At 46.9% G+C, this 20,925-nt stretch overlaps 1 protein-coding gene and 2 long non-coding RNA genes across 4 annotated transcripts in view; 2 read left to right on the forward strand and 1 right to left on the reverse strand.

Moving 5' to 3' along the window:
- Positions 1-20,925, forward strand: part of ccdc58 (coiled-coil domain containing 58) — a 107,314-nt gene that overhangs the window by 10,387 nt on the left and 76,002 nt on the right. The gene's annotated exons all lie outside the window — the stretch shown is intronic.
- Positions 465-19,519, forward strand: LOC119137932. The gene is made up of 3 exons (XR_005101039.1): positions 465-715; positions 8,584-8,588; positions 19,509-19,519. It is a non-coding gene; the product is annotated as an uncharacterized LOC119137932 (long non-coding RNA).
- On the reverse strand, positions 11,387-11,706 carry LOC119137903. The gene is made up of 2 exons (XR_005101010.1): positions 11,656-11,706; positions 11,387-11,532 (listed from the first exon to the last, which is right to left on the reverse strand). It is a non-coding gene; the product is annotated as an uncharacterized LOC119137903 (long non-coding RNA).

The raw sequence follows: 20,925 nt of genomic DNA on the forward strand, positions 1-20,925 counted from the left end.
TTATATGTCAAATAACTATTATATAAGCAATAATGTTATCAAACCATCTGTGCACTCTAAATCATTAAATCCATCGATCAAATTCCTCGTCCTTTGTCAACATCGCCGCGCGTGCGCCCTGACGTCAGCCTCGTCGTTATTCCACAGATCTACTATATAACTATATTGTAGCGTTAACAAAGTTCAAGGAAAGACGTGGGTTTGGTAAACGGCTCTTTATTTAACAAAACAAACTTACAGGCGTGTGGCGGCGTGGACTTCCAGCCACGGAAGTGAAAGAGAGCTCCATAGAATAAGACCGGGCGTGCGTAAAAGCCATGACCGAGCCCCATCCACCGTCCCCGGACACCCACCCGGCCGAGCGCCGGCCCTCGACTTCCATCCACGGAGGTGAAAGACAGCTCGGTAGAGGACCGGGCGTGCGTAAAAGCATTGTCCGAGTCCCATCCACCGTCCCTGGACGAGTCGATCTTTGTCCTTTATGTAAACAACCGCCGCGCTGCTGACGCGCGACCGCGACGTCGCGTCGCGCTGCTGACGTCAGCATGACCATTTCCCGTGACTCCCGGTTCAAGATGGTGGACAGGTCTGCACGTCGTCAACCAGCTAAAGCGATCATCTAGTGTTTCTATGTATCTCTATGAAGCCAAATCCCAAAGTAGTAGTAGAAGAAGAAGCACATGTGATTGGCGCTTTGCTGAAGGGCTGCTCACGCGTCACTCGACGGAGCCGTTTACCAAACCCACGTCTTTCCTTGAACTTTGTTAACGCTACAATATAGTTATATAGTAGATCTGTGGAATAACGACGAGGCTGACGTCAGGGCGCACGCGCGGCGATGTTGACAAAGGACGAGGAATTTGATCGATGGATTTAATGATTTAGAGTGCACAGATGGTTTGATAACATTATTGCTTATATAATAGTTATTTGATATATAATTTATATATCGTTATATGGGCCTGTGGAATATTTTTAAGTGCAAGAGCCGTCAGCGGCGCGCACGCATTGTTGACAAAGGACGATTGATGGATTTAATGAATTGGAGTGACGCAGATGGTTTTATTAACGTGTTATTTATGTAATAGTTTTTTGAATAACTCTGAATTTTACGTCAGGGCCGTTCTCAGCTCTTAGTTTGTGTTTATGTCACGTTAGCATAGCTATCGTTTAGCCCAGTGGTCACCAAACTACGGCCCGCGGGCCGGATTAAACGGTCCCGTGGGCCGTATCCGGCCCGCCAACCCTGAACAAATTGTATTATTAAACTTTTTTTTTTGGTCATTTTGCCTGCAATGACTGCGTTTCCCCAGTAGATGGGGAAGCGCTCGCCTGCGCATTTACTACCGGAAGCCGTGTCAGAAAGCTCGGTGCACACTCACAAGTGCGTGTACGTACTCAGTAGTACGGACATGGCACACTCGCGCTCTATTTGTATCAGTCCCGAATTTAGAGCGTGGGCTGTGACGACAGCATTCTTGTAATTCGCGCGCTGAGCTTTCAAATGCAGTTTTGCGCTAAAGCCACGCACAAACCTTCCCCTGGAATCCTTCCATTAAAATGAGTCGCCCAAGGAAAAGCAAGGTGGACACAGTGCCGAGCGTTTAAAAGAGAGTGGCCAATTTGGCTCGACGTACGTGACGTGACGTTCAGCCACATGAACGTCAACATCAACCCGTCACAGATCGAGGTAAACGGACCAACACCTCGGATCTCGCCTAAGAATTGCCACAACAAATTTTACTCCAGACTATGACGCACTAGCAAACTTTAACAAAAAAGACAGCGGTGTCTACAAGCCTACTGGAACCTACAAAAGGATTATAAGGAAGGAACACAAGAACTTTAAGAGACTGCTCATATGTGTCAGAGAGATTCTGCTCTGACAACTGAGCTGAACTTTTATCTGTTAAGATTGTGCATGGCACAACAGAAAGTTAATGTTCCATGGCTTTTTTTTCTATGAGGAACCCAGAGAGAGTTATTTAGTTATTATTTATTTCCTGTTTTTTCTGTGAAGAACTCAGAGAGGGTTATTTAGTTATTATTTATTTCATTAATAGTGTTATTTGTTTCCTGACTTTTTTTCTGTAAAGAACCTGGAAAGGGTTATTAAATAACCGTTATTTGGTTATGTGTGGCTTTCTGGAAAACAATAATTTTTTTAAGCTCCCCTACGATCGTCACACTTTTTCTGTTACAAACTGACACCGGCCCCCCATCAGAGAAGGGAAAAGTTATGTGGCCCTCACAGGAAAAGGTTTGGGGACCCCTGGTTTAGCCTGTTGTTGCTCGTTCATGACTGTTCTTGGTGTTGGATTTTGTCGAATAAATTGCCCCCCAAAATGCGACTTATACTCCGGAGCGACTTATATATGTTTTTTTTCACTTTTTTGGGCATTTTATGGCTGGTGCGACTTATACTCCGGTGCGACTTATAGTCCGAAAATTACGGTAAATTAATTAATGTATATACTAGGTCATCAAATCAGTGTCAGCCGAGTCTGTCAACTAGGTTGCCTGTAGTATTTTTAAGGTCCAGCGGGTGTCAGCAGTCAGCCACACAGTATCGACACAGTGTCAATACAGTTCGGCAATGTGTCGAAACGATACACGACGCCTCATTGACCCATCACTATTGTCTAGCTTTAATGGCCAAAATCCTGATGATGCATCCAGTTTGCTAAAGTATTTTGCATTTGCAAACTGTGACATGATTTCTTCTCTCGTGGGGAGTTTGAAATGTTCTCTCTGTATAGCTCTGTTTAGATCTCTTGGATCCATGCATACTCTTGGCTGTCCATTACTTTTCTCAACAATAACAAGAGAACTCACCCACTCTGTAGGTTCATCAATTTTCCCAATCACCTCCAGTCCATCCGGTCCAGCTCATCCTTCAGTGGCTTTTGAAGAGCAAATGGTACTTTGCGGCATGGATGAATCACTGGTGGCATTTTGGGTCTGATTCTCTTGAATTCTCTCTCTGATACGACGTTCGCCTGGGCACCTGTATCCAGTTTAACCTCCATGCTCTGCAGAGCTTCAATACTTTTTCCAGGTCGAGATTTCTGTACGCCAAAACCAGCAGACAGAGTGAGCTTTTTCCCCCAGGCTGTCGCTCTGATGAACTCACACCACTCTTAGAGTCTCAGAGTCATTGCTGTGCAATAACATCCTGCTCTCGACTCCTTTTTTGAATTGTCTGTATTATGTGTACTATGTGTCCACTTTGCATCCATTGCAGCCTAGTCATCCTAGAAGAGGGATCCTCCCATCTGTGGTCTCTTCTCAAGGTTTCTCATTTCCCCGAGTAGGAGTTTTGAGTTTTTCCTTGCTCTCCTGGGAGTTTAAGATCAGGGGATGTTTGAGAATATTTGTCAATTTTCGCACGTCCTGAGTGTTGTTAGTCACCTAAATGTTGAACAGAGGCTGAGATGTACCCAAGTCAAATTCCTTCTTCGGCACGCTCAAACATGGCGAATAAGCCTCAATAGCCTCTCTCTAAGACAAATTGGGACTCAGTACCTACCTCTGCAACTGGCTACTAGACTTCCTCTGTCAGAGGCCTCAAGTAGTACTTGTTGGCGACAATATCTCAAGCAGCATCACGCTGAGCACGGGGGCCCCCCAAGGCTGCGTGCAGTCCGCTGCTCTTCACCCGCATGACTGCACTGCAACCTACAGCAACAACCGCATAGTGAAATTTGCTGACGACACGACTCTGGTGGGTCTCATCACCAAGGGCGACGAGACTCAATACAGGTTGGAGGTCGACCTTCTGACCATGTGGTGCAGGGACAACAACCTCTTGGTGAACGTCAACAAGACCAAGGAGATTGTTGTTGACTTCTGGAAGGGTCACACCCAACACCTGCCACTGACCATCAACGGTACTGTGGTGGAAAGAGTGAGCAGCACCAGATTCCTGGGGGTGCACATCAGTGAGGACCTCTCCTGGACCACCAACACTGCATCACTGGCGAAGAAAGCTCAGCGCCTCCTGTACTTCCTGTGGAAGCTCAGGCGAGCAAGTGCTCCACCAACCATCATGACCACATTCTACGGAGGCACCATTGAGAGCGTCCGCTCCAGCTGTATCACTGTGTGGGGTGTAAGCTGCACTGAATACAACAGGAAGGCCCTGCAGCGCATAGTGAACACAGCTGGAAGGATTATTGGTGCTTCTTTCCCCTCCCTGAAGGACATTTACACCTCCAGCCTCACCCGCAAGGCGACCACAATTGTGAGTTATGTGAGTCACCCCGCTCACACTTTGTTTGATCTACTGCCCTCTGGGAAGAGGTAGAGACGCCCGCGCTCCCGCACCACCAGACTCACCAACAGCTTCATACACCTGTTAGGATCCTGAACTCTCTCCCCCCTCCCCCCTCGGCTGCATAACGTCCTGGCCTTTTGGGCCACGATGGCTGCCTTGCACTACTCCACTTGCACTACTCCACTTGTGCTTTTGCGCTATTATACTGACTATCTGCTGTATGCACAATTGCACCGTTTCAACCAAGTTGCTCTTATTTATTCATTGTATGTGCCTTCTTATTTTTACTTTTTGTATTGTTTACTTGAATGTTTAGTTTGTCTGTGGACCAATTGGGTGTAATATGTCTTGTCTCCACCGTGGGATAGTAGGAAACGCAATTTCGATCTCTTTGTCAAAGTCAAAAGTCTGCTTTATTGTCAATTTCTTCACATGCCAAGACATACAAAGAGATTTAAATTTCGTTTCCTACTATCCCACGGTGACAAGACATATTACACATTTAGGTAAACAATACAAAAAGTAAAAATAATAAGGCACATACAATGAATAAATAAGAGCAATGAATAAATAAGAGCAACTTGGTGGAAATGGTGCAATTGTGCATACAGCAGACAGTCAGTATAATATTGCAAGGCCAGGACGTCATGTAGCCGAGGGTTGAGGGGGGAGAGAGTTCAGGATCCTAACAGCCTGGAGTATGAAGCTGTTGGTGAGTCTGGTGGTGCGGGAGCGCAGGCTTCTGTACCTCTTCCCAGAGGGCAGTAGAGCAAACAAAGTGTGAGCGGGGTGACTCATATTACCCACAATCGTGGTCGCTTTGCTGGTGAGATGGGAGGTGTAAATGTCCTTCAGGGACACCAACCAATAATCCTTCCAGGTGTGTTCACTATGCGCTGCAGGGCCGTCCTGTTGTATTCAGTGCAGCTTACACCCCACACAGTGATACACCTGGAGGGGACGCTCTCAATGGTGCCTCGGTAGAATGTGGACATGATGGCTGGTGGAGCACTTGCTCGCCTGAGTTTTCGCAGGAAGTACAGGCGGCGCTGAGGTTTCTTCGCCAGTGATGCAGTGTTGGTGGTCCAGGAGAGGTTGTCACTGATGCGCACCCCCAGGAATCTGGTGCTGCTCACTCTCCCCACCACAGCACCGTCGATGGTCAGTGGCAGGTGTTGGGTGTGACCCTTCCGGAAGTCAACAACAATCTCCTTAGTCTTGTTGAGCAGGGTGAAGAGCAGCGGACTGAGCACACTTCTGCCCTCTGGGAAGAGGTACAGGAGCCTGCGCTCCCGCGCCACCAGACTCACCAACAGCTTCGTACTCCAGGCTGTTAGGATCCTGAACTCTCTCCCCCCTTCTGCGTAGCGTCCTGTACTTTTGCGCTATATTCTGACTGTCTGCTATATGCACACTTGCTCCATTTTTGCTCCTCTTATTTATTGTTATTTGTTTATTTATTATTTATTCATCACTCTTATTTATTCATTGTTTGTGCCTTCTTGTTTTTATTTTTTTGTGTTGTTTACTTGTATGTATATTGTGTACTATGTCTTGTCACCGTGGGATAGTGGGAACGTAATTTCGATCTCTTTGTGTGTCTTGGCATGTGAAGAAATTGACAATAAAGCAGACTTTGACTTTTTTTACTTTGACGCACGCACACACATACACTTACCGTAAATTTTGGACTATAAGTTGCGACTTTTTTCTCAAATTTTGAACCCTGCGGTTTATAGTCCAGTGCGGCTTATATCTGATTTTTTCCGTGATTTTTGTGATGACTTGATCACTTTTATACACTCGTAAAAATGCTGTGGACCGCTGTTGTGCGGCACCACTTATCTGGGCGGCGGGACATGTGACACGGTCACTGGGGAGAAAAGTGGTGTGTTGATCGCATGTTCATCCGCCTAGAAAATAGTGTTGTATAATTCACACAAAGAAGAGACAGAACGAGATTAAGACGGACATTACTGAAAGGAAGCTTATATACACAAACCGTCATTATGGGGGACAAAACAAATGCATACGATGCCGCTTTTAAGTTAAAGGCAGTCGATGTTGAGGACATTGTGCTGCATCACCCTTTTCTTTATTTCCCGGTCACGTCTACACTGGAGCTATACGTGTCACTTGCTAGTTTAATGTAATTTAGCACTTCGTGCATGAATAAAATTAGCATGAACAGACCCTCATCATAGAAAATGCTAGAAGAAATGCATAAAAGCGATGACAAAAGAGAGACTGAGAAAGTGTGTGGCGAAGGATATCTAACGCTATTCCAATCGGACACTGAGGAGGAAGACTTCGATGGTTTCAGTGCACGGGAGGAAGATGAAGACTATGAAGCTCTTCTGTTTACTTTTACTGGTATGCTTTTTTAACCAGCCCTGTTAGTGCTGTGCTACCGTGTTGCTGCTGTGTTACTGCCGCGTCTCAGTGAATTTTACCGGTATGTTTTTTTTAATCCAGCCCTATTAGTGCTGCGTTACTTCCATGTTGCTGCGGTATTACTGCCGCGGCACAGGCAGTGTTTGGAAAGAAATGTTAAGGTATGTTATTAAAACTTTTAAAAGGCTTTCTGTGTACTTACTTTCTTTGTAAATAACTCGCGTGCACACTTCCGTGTTGCTGCGGTACTACTGCTGCGTCACAGGCAGCGTTTAGAAAGACATGTTAAAGTATGTTATTAAAACTTTAAAAAGGCTTTCTGTGTACTGTCTTTCTTTGTAAATAACTCGTGCGCACGTGCGGCTTATATAAGAAAAAAACTAAAATATCCCTGAATTTTAGCTGGTGCGGCTTATAGTCCAAAAATGACGGTGTAGTTTGAATGTTCAAGTTGGTTTGCACCATGCACTATGTCAGGGATGTGAATATTTGGAGACAAACAATGATATGGTCCATAAAGGTGAATTTTACTTGTGTAAATTACCAACACAAACCTAAGGCAACAGAAAAGGTGAAATGCAAACATTCTTCATTCCCATTGTCAAAAAAACAACTAAACCTCAGCAACCACAAGCAGGATAGGTGAGGAAAAACTCCTCTATAAGAAAGAAACCTTGAATAGAACAAACACTCGCGTGGGGCTGCTGTCTGCTTTGACCAATTACATTGCTTTGGTGTTTCAGTGACCCGGCGTTGTTTCTAGGTGAGATCTTTAGACCATATCGTTACTGCTGATCAAGCTCTTCCACTCTGCTGGTGAAGGTTTTTATCAGTTGGTCCTTCTTGGCATTCTCATCTTTGAGGAATTGGATCTTCTCCATCCATACTACTACATTTCCCCATCAGTTGCCTCTTAATTTCTTCAATAGCATTTAGAAGTTGTTTGAGAACATCAAGAGCTTTCAGCTGAGTTTTGATTTCTTCCGGACACTCAGCCATTGCCTGATCCTTCGCACAATCCTTCTTTGGCGTATCACTCTTGGATTTTTGTGGCTCTAAAAGTTGGAGCTTTTCCGTATTCCGTATTTTGGGGTTGTAGCGATAAGCGCCAGTTGCCACTGCACACTGCATTGTAAGAATCTTCAAGAAACGTATGTCACCAATTTGAGGGGAGACATTAGTTCTTGTCTTGATGACCCATTCCCAATCTTGGAGACACACATTCCAATGCAACATGACACTTCCTTCAGACAGGAGGAACCTAATGCGTATGCAATTTAGAGAAGCTAGAGAACCGGTGTAGCTTAGTGGTAGAGTCTTTGTCTCCCAACTTGCAGGTTGTGAGTTCAATCCTCATACCTGGTGACCATGTTGAAGTGTCCTTGAGCAAGATACTGAACCCTGAATTGCTCCCTGTGGCGCCTGGCAGCGCCTTTCATGGCAGCAGCCTCCCACTGGTAGAATACCTTAATTTCGTTGAACGTCAGTTGTACAACGACAATAGTCATTCTATTCTACTATGTCAGAGTCTAAAACCACAGTGGAAATGATCAAGAACATAATTCCTCAAGAAATGCCTGTAATTGAGTAAAAACAACTTTTTCTAGCACCTTCGAAAGAAAAGACAGGTGAGAGACGGGTCTAAAGTCACTCTCAGCCAGGCAGCACAACAATGTACCTGGCTTACACGACTACTCAGTGATCTCCGAATGGACGTTACATCAACAGTGATTCTGGAAGACAATCAAGGAGCTATTGACATAGCTAAGAATCCAGTTGACCATTCAAGAACAAAGCACATACACATTCGGTACCACTACATTCGTGAATGTGTGCAGAATGGACAAATTCAACTGCAATACTGTCCTACAGATAATATGAAGGCAGATCTCTTGACCAAGCCTTTAGCAAAGCAGAAGTTTGAGTATCCTAGGAGAAACATTGGACTTTGTGCTGTGTAACTCTGATAAGTATAAGTCATAGGCCAATGTTTAGTATTGTTAGAGCCTAAGTTAAGACTACTGGTAAATAAGGTAAAAAGAAAAAAGCAGATTTTAAAATGGCTTGCTAGTATTCTAGTATTACTTTTCAAGTTTGTTAAAAAGGGGACTTATAGTCTAAGAGAAGAGTCTAAGTTTAATACATCTCCTAAGTGATTTAAGTTAAAGAAAGTAAGACTTAAGTTTATTGTAAAATTAAGTGGGTGTTGTAATACAGTAATTTAACAATGCAGGTTAATGCCGGTCAGGATGTGAAATACTGCCACTTTGTAGTGCTATGTATGCTCCGTGTTTCAGTTCAATAAATGCTCGTGAAATTGAATAGTTGTCATGTTATCAGATTTGCAGGCGCGTGTTTTGGAGACTCGAGTGAAGAGAGGGGTGGAGCAGTCAACTGATCACCACTTGGTGATGGGTTGGCTCCGATGGTAGGGGAAGATGCCAGTCCGACCTGGCAGACCCAAACGTACTGTGAGGGTCTGCTGGGAACATCTGCAGAGTCCCCTGTCAGAAAGAGCTTCAACTCCCACCTCCGGAAGAGCTTTTTCCACATCCCAAGGGAGTCGAGGGTACCTCCATTGTTGAGGCGGCCGACCAGAGCTGTGGCCGTAAGGGGTTTGTGCCTGTCATGGTCGGTGCCTGTCATGGCGGCCCTCACAGTACATTTGGGTCTGCTGGGAACGTCTGGCAGAATTCCCTGTCAGAAAGCGCTTCAACTCTCACCTCTGGCAGACCTTTTCCCACAGGCGGGGGACATTGAGTCTGAGTGACGGCTGACCGGAGCTGTGGCCATAAGGTAGTCGGTGCCTGTCGTGGCGGAAACCCTCGAACCCGCTAGTGGACACCAACAGTAAGGGAAGTCGTCAAGTTGAAGGAGTCCTATCAAGCCGTTTTGGCTTGTGGGACTTTGTAGGCAGCCGACAGGTACCGGTTGGCCAAGCGGAATGCGGCTTTGGCGGTTGCTGAGGCATGGGAAGAATTCAGCGAGGCCATGGAGAATAACCTCCGGACGGCTTCGAGGATATTCTGGTCCACCATCCGGTATTTCAGAAGAGGGAAGCAGTGCATCATTAATACTGTGTACAGTAGAGAAGGTGTGGTGCTGATCTTAGACTTGGGATGTCTTGAGTCGGCTGGGAGAATAGTTAGAAGACCAATGTGGTGAATGGTCTTTGTAGCTTCGCTGGTTTTCAAAAAAACACTTGGTGGACGATGGCTGGCCCAGAGAAGGAACACTCCAGTGACACACGGCTGATTGGGAAAGGATTTTATTCAACCGATGTCAGAGTGAAGTCTCTCCAAAAATTCGAGTGGCCCAACAGCAAAGATGTTAGCAGCCCCCCCTTTTTCCTTCTCCTCCTCCTCTTCTGCGAGGCCCCACATCTTTTATACCTCGTAAGACAACAGCTGTGGTTCGAGTCTCAGTCTACTGGTTGCTTTCGATGCCCCTAAAAGGGCATGTACAAGGCCCTTCCCTTGTCACGAACAAATGGCCCTTCCATATTCTAAGTACCGATACATTACTGAAACTAAAGCCTCTCTGTCCAGCAAAAATAGCTTATGGTAGTCTCACTGCTGCTAGTTGACCACCTAAGGCAGGGGTGCCCAAACTTTTTCAGCTCGCGAGCTACTTTTGAAATGACCAAGTCACAAAGATCTACCCACTAAAAAAAAAAAAAATTTATATATATATGTATATATATGTCATCGTGAATACCCTTTCTTAAGTTTAAGAGAAAAAACTGGGTTCTGACAATTGGAGGGAACTCGCGAGCTAGCGTGTTTGTGTTGTGTTGTTAGCGCCGTTGTTTGTACACGAGTCAAGTGCGAAAAAAAAAAAAAAAAAAACATTTTAATATCACGCGATCGACCAATAGTGGCTTGGCAATCGACCGGTCGATCGCGATCGACGTATTGCGCACCCCTGACCTAAGGCAACATACAAAGACGCATAAAATCCAAATTTTACAACATTCCCCCCTTCGGGACTATATAATTGTTCCGAAACGGTGGTCCAACAAGAGATGACATTGGTAAACATCCAATAATCTTCCCCCAACCAAATTTTATGGTCACATCTACAATTTGGCCTCTACCGGCACAGCCTAAATCACGCTCAAGGCATGCTACTTAAGGTTATTTTAACTAGGAAAGCTCAAACTATTTAGGTATCCAATCGCTCCCTGACAGCAATCTGAGGCCTCTCAGGAACCACACGTAAAGAAAATTGAAGTCCACATTATCCAAATGACGATAACCACCCCCCTTAGGTAATACCTCAACAACGTCGATAATTTGTGAAGTAATGAATTTGGCGTGGCATGTTAGAAGCCCCAAAAAGTTTCCGGCCCTTCCTCGAGAAAAAACCCTGCCAATCTAATGACAAGGAAAAAGAGGGAGGCCCTTTCTAACATCCCCAGTGATTCCCTCCACCTGGCGTCAGCCAGGTACAAGGAGTCCTGGCACATATCACAATCCACAAAAGAGTATGAGCTCTCAAAGCAGTAAGGAAAAGAAATGACATGTCTACCGACCGCTAAACAGTCAAACTGCATTGTCATAATGTTAATATGTGACAAGGTAAATGAATGAGATAAAGTAATGCAGCATGTAGTCATCAGATAAAGTAATGAAGGATATAATATTGACGCAATATCACAGCATACTGCAAAGTTGAAGCGCCCTCAGTGTTGCCCCCCTTGCATATGTAAGTGTCTGTCGATGCAAAGTCCAGTCCACTGAATGCTCAGTAGTGAATTGCGCCGGGATCACTGCCCAGGGCCTGCTGTCCATCCAAAATCTTTATGTCCACTTCACCGTTCTCAGAGTCCCTTTCCAGGCCCCGGTCAGCGTCCAGGGGTTCTGCAATAATTGAGAGCCACTGCCAGTATTTAACGATGACAACAGCACAAAACCTTGAGTTGCAATGAAAAAAGCAGCAATGCCCAACGTATGCCGGAAATCCTCCCGGCCCCCTTCGGTCACCCCTAGTAAACAACATCTCCATAACCAGTCGTCAGCAAACAAAATCTTCTCGGGCGCTCACTGTCGCATTGCTTTAAGAGCGTCTTTGTGTTTTAGGATGGTTTTACTGCTCCCACTTGCTTTCTTTGGAGGCATGATTAGGGGTTAATACAATCCTCAAAGTAACGAAAATACAATAACAACGGAGTCAGTCGGCATCCGGGCCGCGCGGTTGGGTTTTCTCGGGTCCTCTCGGCTCATCACGCGAGGTTCGACCTCGATTTCTTTTTTTTTTTTTTTTTTTGAATTCTTATTTGTTCGAGAACCGGGACGTTTTAAAACTAAGGTTTGACTGTATCAGCAATAAACGAGGGATGACTGTACATCTTTATTTAAATAGCACGTTGACAAGAAAGGCAATAACTTTGAATAGAAAAATAAACAAAGATGTCAAATGCATAAGGGTAACAAAAATCCTCTTCCTCCTTGGATTCATCCACACATTTTTAGTGGTAACACTTATAGCATCAGGAGCACTCTTTCTGTGGGACACAAAAGGAAATTATACATCTTATCAAACATTAAAGTGCACCTGGATGTTGTCTGGACTTACCCAATCGACAATTTCCTCTCCACACGTTGCATATGTTTGACAAATCATCTGTGAAATAAAATATTAAATCATGTACATACATACAATTTCACAACCATAGGGCGCACATAAACGCCTTTAATTCTCTCAAAAAATGAAGGTGCCCCTTTTAAGAAGGTGCGCCTTTTGTGTGGACCAAATTCAAAAATCTGTAAAATTGTTGTGTGTGGCTTTTGTAATCTACAGGCTTAGACATAGATTCGGACAAAAAAAAACAATCAAAGGACTAGACGTAACACGCCCCTCCGTGAGTCGTCACCTTATCGTGGTGGAGGGGTTTGCGTGCCCCTATGATCCTAGGAGCCATGTTGTCTGGGGCTTCATGCCCCTGGTAGGGTCACCCATGGCAAACGGGTCCTAGGTGAGGGGCCAGACAAAGCACGGCTCACATTAGCCCCTTATGATGAAAAAAATAAATGGATCTCGTTTTCCCTCGCCCGGACGTGGGTCACCGGGGCCCCCCTCTGGAGCCAGGCCTGGAGGCGGGGCTCGAAGGCGAGCGTCTGGTGGCCGGGCGTTCGCCCATGGGGCCCGGCCGGGCACAGCCCGAAAAGGAAACGTGGGTCCCCCTTCCCATGGGCTCACCACCTGTGGGAGGGGCCAAAGGGGTCGGGTGCAGTGTAAACTGGGCGGCGGCCAAAGGCAGGGACCTTGGCGGTCTGATCCCCGGCTGCAGAAGCTTGCTCTTGGGACATGGAATGTCACCTCTCTGGCTGGAAAGGAGCCCGAGCTGGTTTGCGAGGCAGAAAAGTTCCGACTAGATATAGTCGGACTTGCCTCCACGCACAGTTTGGGTTCCGGTACAAGCCCTCTCGAGAGGGGCTGGACTCTCTTCCACTCTGGAGTCGCCCACGGTGAGGGGCGTCGAGCAGGTGTGGGTATACTTATTGCCCCCCGGCTGGGCGCCTGCACATTGGGGTTCACCCCGGTGAACGAGAGGGTAGCCTCACTCCGCCTTCGGGGGGACGGGTCCTGACTGTTGTTTGTGTCTATGCACCAAACGGCAGCGCAGAGTACCCACCCTTCTTGGAGTCCCTGGAGGAAGTGCTGGAGAGCGCTCCTTCTGGGGACTCCACCGTTCTACTGGGTGACTTCAATGCTCACGTGGGCAATGACAGTGAGACCTGGAAGGGTGTGATTGGGAGGAACGCCCCCCCCCCCCCCGATCTGAACCCGAGCGGTGTTCTATTATTGGACTTCTGTGCTCGACACGGATTTTCTATAATGAACACCATGTTCAAACATAAGGGTGTCCATGTGTGCACTTGGCACCAGGACACCCTAGGCCGCAGTTCGATGATCGACTTTGTAGTCGTGTCATCGGATTTGCGGCCGCATGTTTTGGACACTCGGGCGAAGAGAGGGGCGGAGCTGTCAATCACCACCTGGTAGTGGGTTGGCTCCGATGGTGGGGGAAGATGCCGTTCCGACCTGGCAGACCCAAATGCTCTGTGAGGGTCTGCTGGGAACGTCTGGCAGAATCCCCAGTCAGGAAGAGCTTCAACTCCCACCTCCGGCAGAGCTTTTCCCACGTCCCGGGGGAGGCGGGGGACATTGAGTCCGAGTGGACCTTGTTCCGCGCCTCCATTGTTGAGGCGGCCGACCGGAGCTGTGGCCGTAAGGTCCTTGGTGCCTTTCATGGCGGCAATCCCCGAACCCGCTGGTGGACACCGGCGGTAAGGGATGCCGTCAAGCTGAAGAAGGAGTCCTATCGGGCCGTTTTGGCCTGCGGGACTCCGGAGGCAGCTGACAGGTACCGGATGGCCAAGCGGAACGCGGCTTCGGCGGTTGATGAGGCAAAAACCCGGGCGTGGGAGGAGTTTGGCGAGGCCATGGAGAATGACTTCCGGACGGCTTCGACGAAATTCTGGTCCACCATCCGGCGTCTCAGGAGGGGGAAGCAGTGCAACGTCAACACTGTTTACAGTGGAGATGGCGTGCTGCTGACCTCGACTCGTGACGTCGTGTGTCGGTGGGGAGAATACTTCGAAGACCTCCTCAATTCCACCTACACGCCTTCCATTGTGGAAGCAGGGCCTGGGGACTCTGAGGCGGACTCTCCAATCTCTGGGGTCGAATTCACTGAGGTAGTTAAAAAACTCCTCGGTGGCAAGGCCCCGGGGGTGGATGAGATCCGCCCGGATTTCTTAAGGGCTCTGGATGTTGTGGGGCTGTCATGGCTGACACGTCTCTACAACATTGCGTGGACATCGGGGACAGTGCCTCTGGATTGGCAGACTGGAGTGGTGGTTCCCCTCTTTAAGAAGGGGGACCGGAGGGTGTGTTCCAATTACAGGGGAATTATACTCCTCAGCCTCCTTGGTAAGGTCTATTCAGGGGTGCTGGAAAGGAGGGTCCGTCGGGAGGTCGAACCTCGGATTCAGGAGGAACAGTGTGGCTTTTGTCCTGGCCGTGGAACAGTGGACCAGCTCTTCACCCTCAGCAGGATCCTCGAGGGTGCATGGGAGTTCGCCCAACCAGTCCACATGTGTTTTGTGGACTTGGAAGGCGTTCGACCGTGTCCCTCGGGAGGTTCTGTGGGGGGTGCTTCGGGAGTACGGGGTACCGAGCCAACTGTTAAGGGCGGTTCGATCCCTGTATCACCGATGCCAGAGTTTGGTCCGCATTTCCGGCAGTAAGTCGGATTCGTTCCCAGTGAGGGTTGGACTCCGCCAAGGCTGCCCTTTGTCACCGATTCTGTTCATAATTTTTATGGACAGAATTTCTAGGCGCAGCCGAGGCGTTGAGGGGGTCCGGTTTGGGGACCTCAGCATCGCGTCTCTGCTTTTTGCAGACGACGTGGTGCTGTTGGCTTCTTCAGGCCGTGATGTCCAGCTCTCACTGGAGCGGTTCGCAGCAGAGTGTGAAGCGGTCGGGATGAGGGTCAGCACCTCCAAATCCGAGTCCATGGTCCTCGATCGGAAAAGGGTGGAATGCCCTCTCCGGATCGGGGATGAGATCCTGCCCCAAGTGGAGGAGTTTAAGTATCTTGGGGTCTTTTTCACGAGTGAGGGGAGGATGGAGCGCGAGATCGACAGGCGGATCGGTGCAGCGTCGGCAGTAATGCGGACTCTGTACCGGTCCGTCGTGGTAAAGAGAGAGCTGAGCCAAAAGGCAAAGCTCTCAATTTACCGGTCGATTTACGCTCCTACCCTCACCTATGGTCACGAGCTATGGGTCGTGACCGAAAGAACGAGATCCCGGATACAAGCGGCCGAAATGAGTTTTCTCCGCAGGATGTCCGGGCTCTCCCTGAGAGATAGGGTGAGAAGTTCGGTCATCCGGGAGAGACTCGGAGTAGAGTCGCTACTCCTCCACGTTGAGAGGAGCCAGATGAGGTGGCTCGGGCATCTCATCAGGATGCCTCCTGGACGCCTCCCTGGGGAGGTGTTCCGGGCATGTCCCACCGGTAGGAGACCCCGGGGACGACCCAGGACGCGCTGGAGAGACTATGTCTCTCAGCTGGCCTGGGAACGCCTTGGGATCCCCCGGGATGAGCTGGATGAAGTGGCTGGGGAGAGGGAAGTCTGGGAGTCCCTCCTGAAGCTGCTGCCCCCGCGACCCGACCCCGGATAAGTGGAAGAAGATGGATGGATGGATGGATAGACGTAACACATACACGTAACACGTACGTACCTTCGCCACCATTGTTTTGTGTGGCTTCCTACACGGAAATCGGGACAAGAAAAATCAATCACAGGACCAGAAGTGTCACGTAAAGGAGTACGTATCTTTGCTTCCATTGTTTTGTGTGGCGGAAGCCACACAGAGGCATAATACACAGGCACCCGATGAACCACGCGATGAGCCACATTACGTTTTACGTCAATCGGGGCAGTAAACGACTGGATGTAACACGTAGAGGAGTACGTACTTCTGCCGCCATTGGCTTCTGCTACACAGAGACGCACATACTGTACATGCACCCATTTGCTTACGTTTACGTTTGCTTATGTTTACGTTTGCTTACGTGGCACAATCAGAGGACTGGACATGACAAGTAGAGGAATACGTACCTCGTCATAGACAGAGACATGCTTACGAGGCACAATTCAAGCTTCCTGGAAAGCCGCGATCATTGCCGAAGAGCAACGTGACAACGACAAGACAATGACGAGGGAAATTAGCATGTCAGATGGCGAACTTGCCCATTGTTTAATTTGGATACAGAGGATGAGGACTTCGACGGATTTGCGTATGCATATCGATCAACAATAATGTGAGTACAGTAGAGCAGTGGTCCCCAACCTTTTTTGCGCCACGGTCCGGTTACGTGTCAGAAATCTTTTCGCGGACCAACCTTTACATAAATAAATAATACATTTATATAATTAAATCATACACTTATAATAAATATATAAATACGATGAAATAAAATGATATGACTGGCATAAAAACAAGTACAGTCAAACCTCAGTTTTCGAACGTCCCGGTTCTCGAACAAATCGGAATTCGAACAAAAACTTTTTTGCTTCGGTTGTCGAACAAAATTCGGAGATCAAACCTCGCGTGATGAGCTGGGAGGACCCGAGAAAACCCGACCGCGCAGCCCGGATGCAGACTGACTCCGTTGTTATTGTATTTTTGTTACTTTGAGGATTGTATTAACGTCTAATCATGCCTCCAAAGAAAGCAAGTGGGAGGAGTAAAGCCATCTTAAAACACAAAGACGCTCTTAAAGCAATGCGACACTGAGCGCCCGGCGCGCTGCGGTTGCACGATCGGACCAAATTAAGCTCCCTGCGCACTGAGGTCCACTTAAATTTTGGAAAGTACATCAGGACTTTAAAAATATTTTCTAAATTTCAGCGACGGCTCTGTCACAATGATGCGACCAGCGCGGAGCAGTTGCGCGGTCGGCGATGCGCTACGGTTGCGCGTTCGGCGGTGCGCTGCAGTTGCGCGATCGGACAAAAATGCGCAAATGAGAAAATGCTTAAAAAAGGCGTTTTTTTTAGTCTTGGAACGGATTAATTTTTTTTCCATTATTTGTAATGGGAAAAATAGATTCGGAATTCGACTGATTCGCTTCTCAAACCGCCTTCTGGTACGGCTTGTGGTCAAAAACCAAGGTTTGACTGTACGTATAAACGACATAAAAATAAAACTCACAATTACGTTGAATTAGTGCAGGGGTGGGCAAACTACGGCCCGCGGGCCACATCCGGCCCACGGGACCGTTTGATCCGGCCCGCCAACCCTGAATTAATTGTATTATTAAACTCTTTTTTTTGTCATTTTGCCTGCAATGACTGCGTTTCCCCAGTAGATGGGGAACCGCTCGCCTGCGCATTTACTACTGGAAGCCGTGTCAGAAAGCTCGGTGCACACTCACAAGTGCGTGTACGTACGTACTCAGTAGTACGGACATGGCGCAATCGCGCTCTATTTGTATCAGTCCCGAATTTAGAGCGTGGGCTGTGACGACAGCATTCTCGTAATTCGCTCGCTGAGCTTTCAGATACAGTTTTACGCTAAAGCCACCCACAAACCTTCCCCTGGAATCCTTCCATTAAAATGAGTGGCCCGAAGAAAAGAAGTGAGTGCCGAATGTTAAAAGAGTGGCCAATTTGGCTCGAGGTACGCGACGTGACGTTCAGCCACATCAACCCGTCACAGATCGAGGTAAACGGATCTCTCCTAAGAATTGCCACAACACATTTTACTCCAGACTATGATGCACTAGCAAAAAAGGGAGACCAACAACACTGTTCCCACTGAAAATGAAGGGGAGGCTCTCAAGTTTGTTGTAAAAAAATACATTTTGAATATGATTTGTACACATAGCAGGGATTGAAACTAGCGACCATTCTCATTTTCAAACAATGCAGGATGCTCAAGGACATTGATGCACCACCTGTTTGCGACTAATCTTAACCTGTAAAGTTCTTAAGGCTTACTTTAAGGAAGTGTTTCCCGTTTCCTCACCTCTGTTACCAGGTGTTTGTGAGTTAAAACTCTGCTCTGATGTTCAGATACCCCTCACCGTGTTGCCGTTTTGATTACTTTATTTGGATGTATGCTTTCACCGATTCTTCAAGATGATATATTTGGTCAGAATGTTTGCTGTTTGATGTGATCTCATAAGATAAACATTTTTCATTAATCTGACCTGCAGGCACTGAAGTGATGGAGACTGTTATTCATAATAATAGTGTCGTATTTTATGAGAATCACTGATAGCAGTTTTTTAGTGTTTTTTTTTTTTTTAATGCTGTTAATAAATGCATTTGTTTTCAAAAAACTTGTTTGGAATATCCATGCTTTACTACCTACTAAAGGCCAAAATCTTTTATGCAATGACCTTTACAGGTCGCTTATATTACTTCACACAAACACTACGTCCATCTGCTCCTGGTTCGGCCCTCCGGTCCAAATTTAGAACCCAGTTCGGCCCGCGAGTCAAAAAGTTTGCCCACCCCTGAATTAGTGGGAGCACTGAGCTTGTTTCTCAGAAACGAGCCGGTCCCATCTAGGCGTAATCGGAGACTATGACACCCGAAGTGGTTAAGGTTTGTCTTTTAATGCATAATGCTTGGTCTCCATGTGCCGAAGCAGTTTTGAAGGCTTCATTGCCTCGTTAGCTAGCCTGTCGCCACATATTATGCAGAGTGGGCTTAACGCGTCAGGGTCACCTGTGGCGATAAATCCATATTTTAAGTAGGACTTCAAAAATGTTCTTTTAAATGCAGCTTTCCTTTTCTTAGAAGTCGTAGCCTCTTCTTCTTCCGTCTCCACATTGGGCTTTTTTCTCTTTCCGAAGAAGCTTTTCAAACATCTATTTCTTGCTCATTTTTGCTTGCTTCGCGGTCTCAACTGAGGTGACATGTCATGTGATAGAGACGAGCGTCTTGACCTGAACCGACGGATGTAATTGGGAGAGAATCGCCAATCTTATTACCGTTTTTTTCCGTGTATAATGCGCAAAATTTAACTAATTTATTGTCCTAAAATCTGGGGTGCGCATTATACATGGATGGGGACAATTTTTTTTAAATTTTTTTTAAATTTTTTTAAGAAAATCATGGTACAACAAAACCAACAACAGGACTGACCGACAAAGACTTGGAACAAAAAGACAGGGTGACATTACCAAAGACAGGAACAGAAACCAAACAGACATCATGACAGTAACACATGCAATGATCCGACGGTGAGCGAGGGGCAGACAGGACTTAAATACAAAACACGTTACATTGATTGAGGTGACACAGGAAGGGAGGGGCGACGCGAACAGAAACTATGGCAACCTAGACACATAGCAAAACTGGGGACGAGACATGACAAATCTCCCTCGAAATAAAACTTGAAATCACCTTTCTTCTTGTTTGTTGTCAATCGCGCATCGCATTCAGCCATCCTGCCCAACACACTTAGTCAGTAAAATTCATAATTGACGACACATCGTTTGATGCGATGGTGCAATCCTTGATGGTGTGTTATTGTCAAATATTGTTTGTTTTTTAATCTCCATCGCAAACCGGATATCATACGGAGGCCGCCATTACAGATGCGCAGAACGGATGCGCAAGACACGTCAGCTATATAAAGAGCAAGACTTCAGTTCTCTCCCTATTAGTTTCAATTCACAGTTTAATTAGCAGTTTCAATCAGCAAATAACAAAATGCGTATTACAGGTAATATTTTATTTCACAACACTTTGCCTTGTTCCTTTCTTCTCTGCTGTTCACTTCAAACACGCTCCATACAAACACAATGCTCTCGTATCAGACGCTTGCTCGATCACCTGCTCGTTTGCTGTCACAATGTACCCTACACAAATCCGAAACATTTGTTGCGGCTCCGAGTCACGACGAGGGGCAAGTTTTGGTTTCCAAGGGTGTTTTTATTCCTCTTCAACTTCTCTCCCATACAGAGCCGCCTTTTTCACATGTCCGCACGTCACTTTCCTCTCTTTTCATCTGATCGCGGTGGTGCCTTTACGGGCAGTCGGAGAAATCAACGGCAACAAAAAAAAATACATCCAGCCTAGTTAAGACCATACCAAAGACTATAAAAATGGGACCCATTGCCTCCCTGCTTGGCACTCAGCATTAAGGGTTGGAATTGGGGGGTTAGATCACCAAATGATTCCCGAGCGCGGCGCCGCTGCTGCTCACTGCTCCCCTCTCCCCCAGGGGATGGATCAAAATCACACGGGGATGGGTCAAATTCAGAGGACAAATTTCACCACACCCAGATGCGTGTGTGACGATCATTGGGACTTTAAAAAAAAAAAAAAATTGGGTGCGTATTATACATGGGTACAGGCTTTTTTCCAGCACCAACATGCCATTTTTAGGGTGCGTATTATACATGGGGGCGCATTATACACGGAAAAAAACGGTATATTTTTCAAAAATAAATTCTTACTCATTTTTGCTAGCTTTGCAGGTTCGACTGGGGAAACATCTCACGTGACCGGGACGAACGTCTTGACCTGAATTAATTGATCGTCGATAAAACTTTTTTTTATTTTTTTCTGTGCAGCTTGGCGGCCCGGTACCAAGTGACCCACGGACCGGTACTGGTCCGCGGCCCGGTGGTTGGGGACCACTGCAGTAGAGTACATGGTTAAACAGTAGAATAAAGTACAACCAAACTCACTTTCTTGCTCCCATGATGTTTTTTTTTTTTT

Source organism: Syngnathus acus, chromosome 19 (genome assembly GCF_901709675.1).
Source record: "Syngnathus acus chromosome 19, fSynAcu1.2, whole genome shotgun sequence".
Classification (NCBI taxonomy): domain Eukaryota; kingdom Metazoa; phylum Chordata; class Actinopteri; order Syngnathiformes; family Syngnathidae; genus Syngnathus; species Syngnathus acus.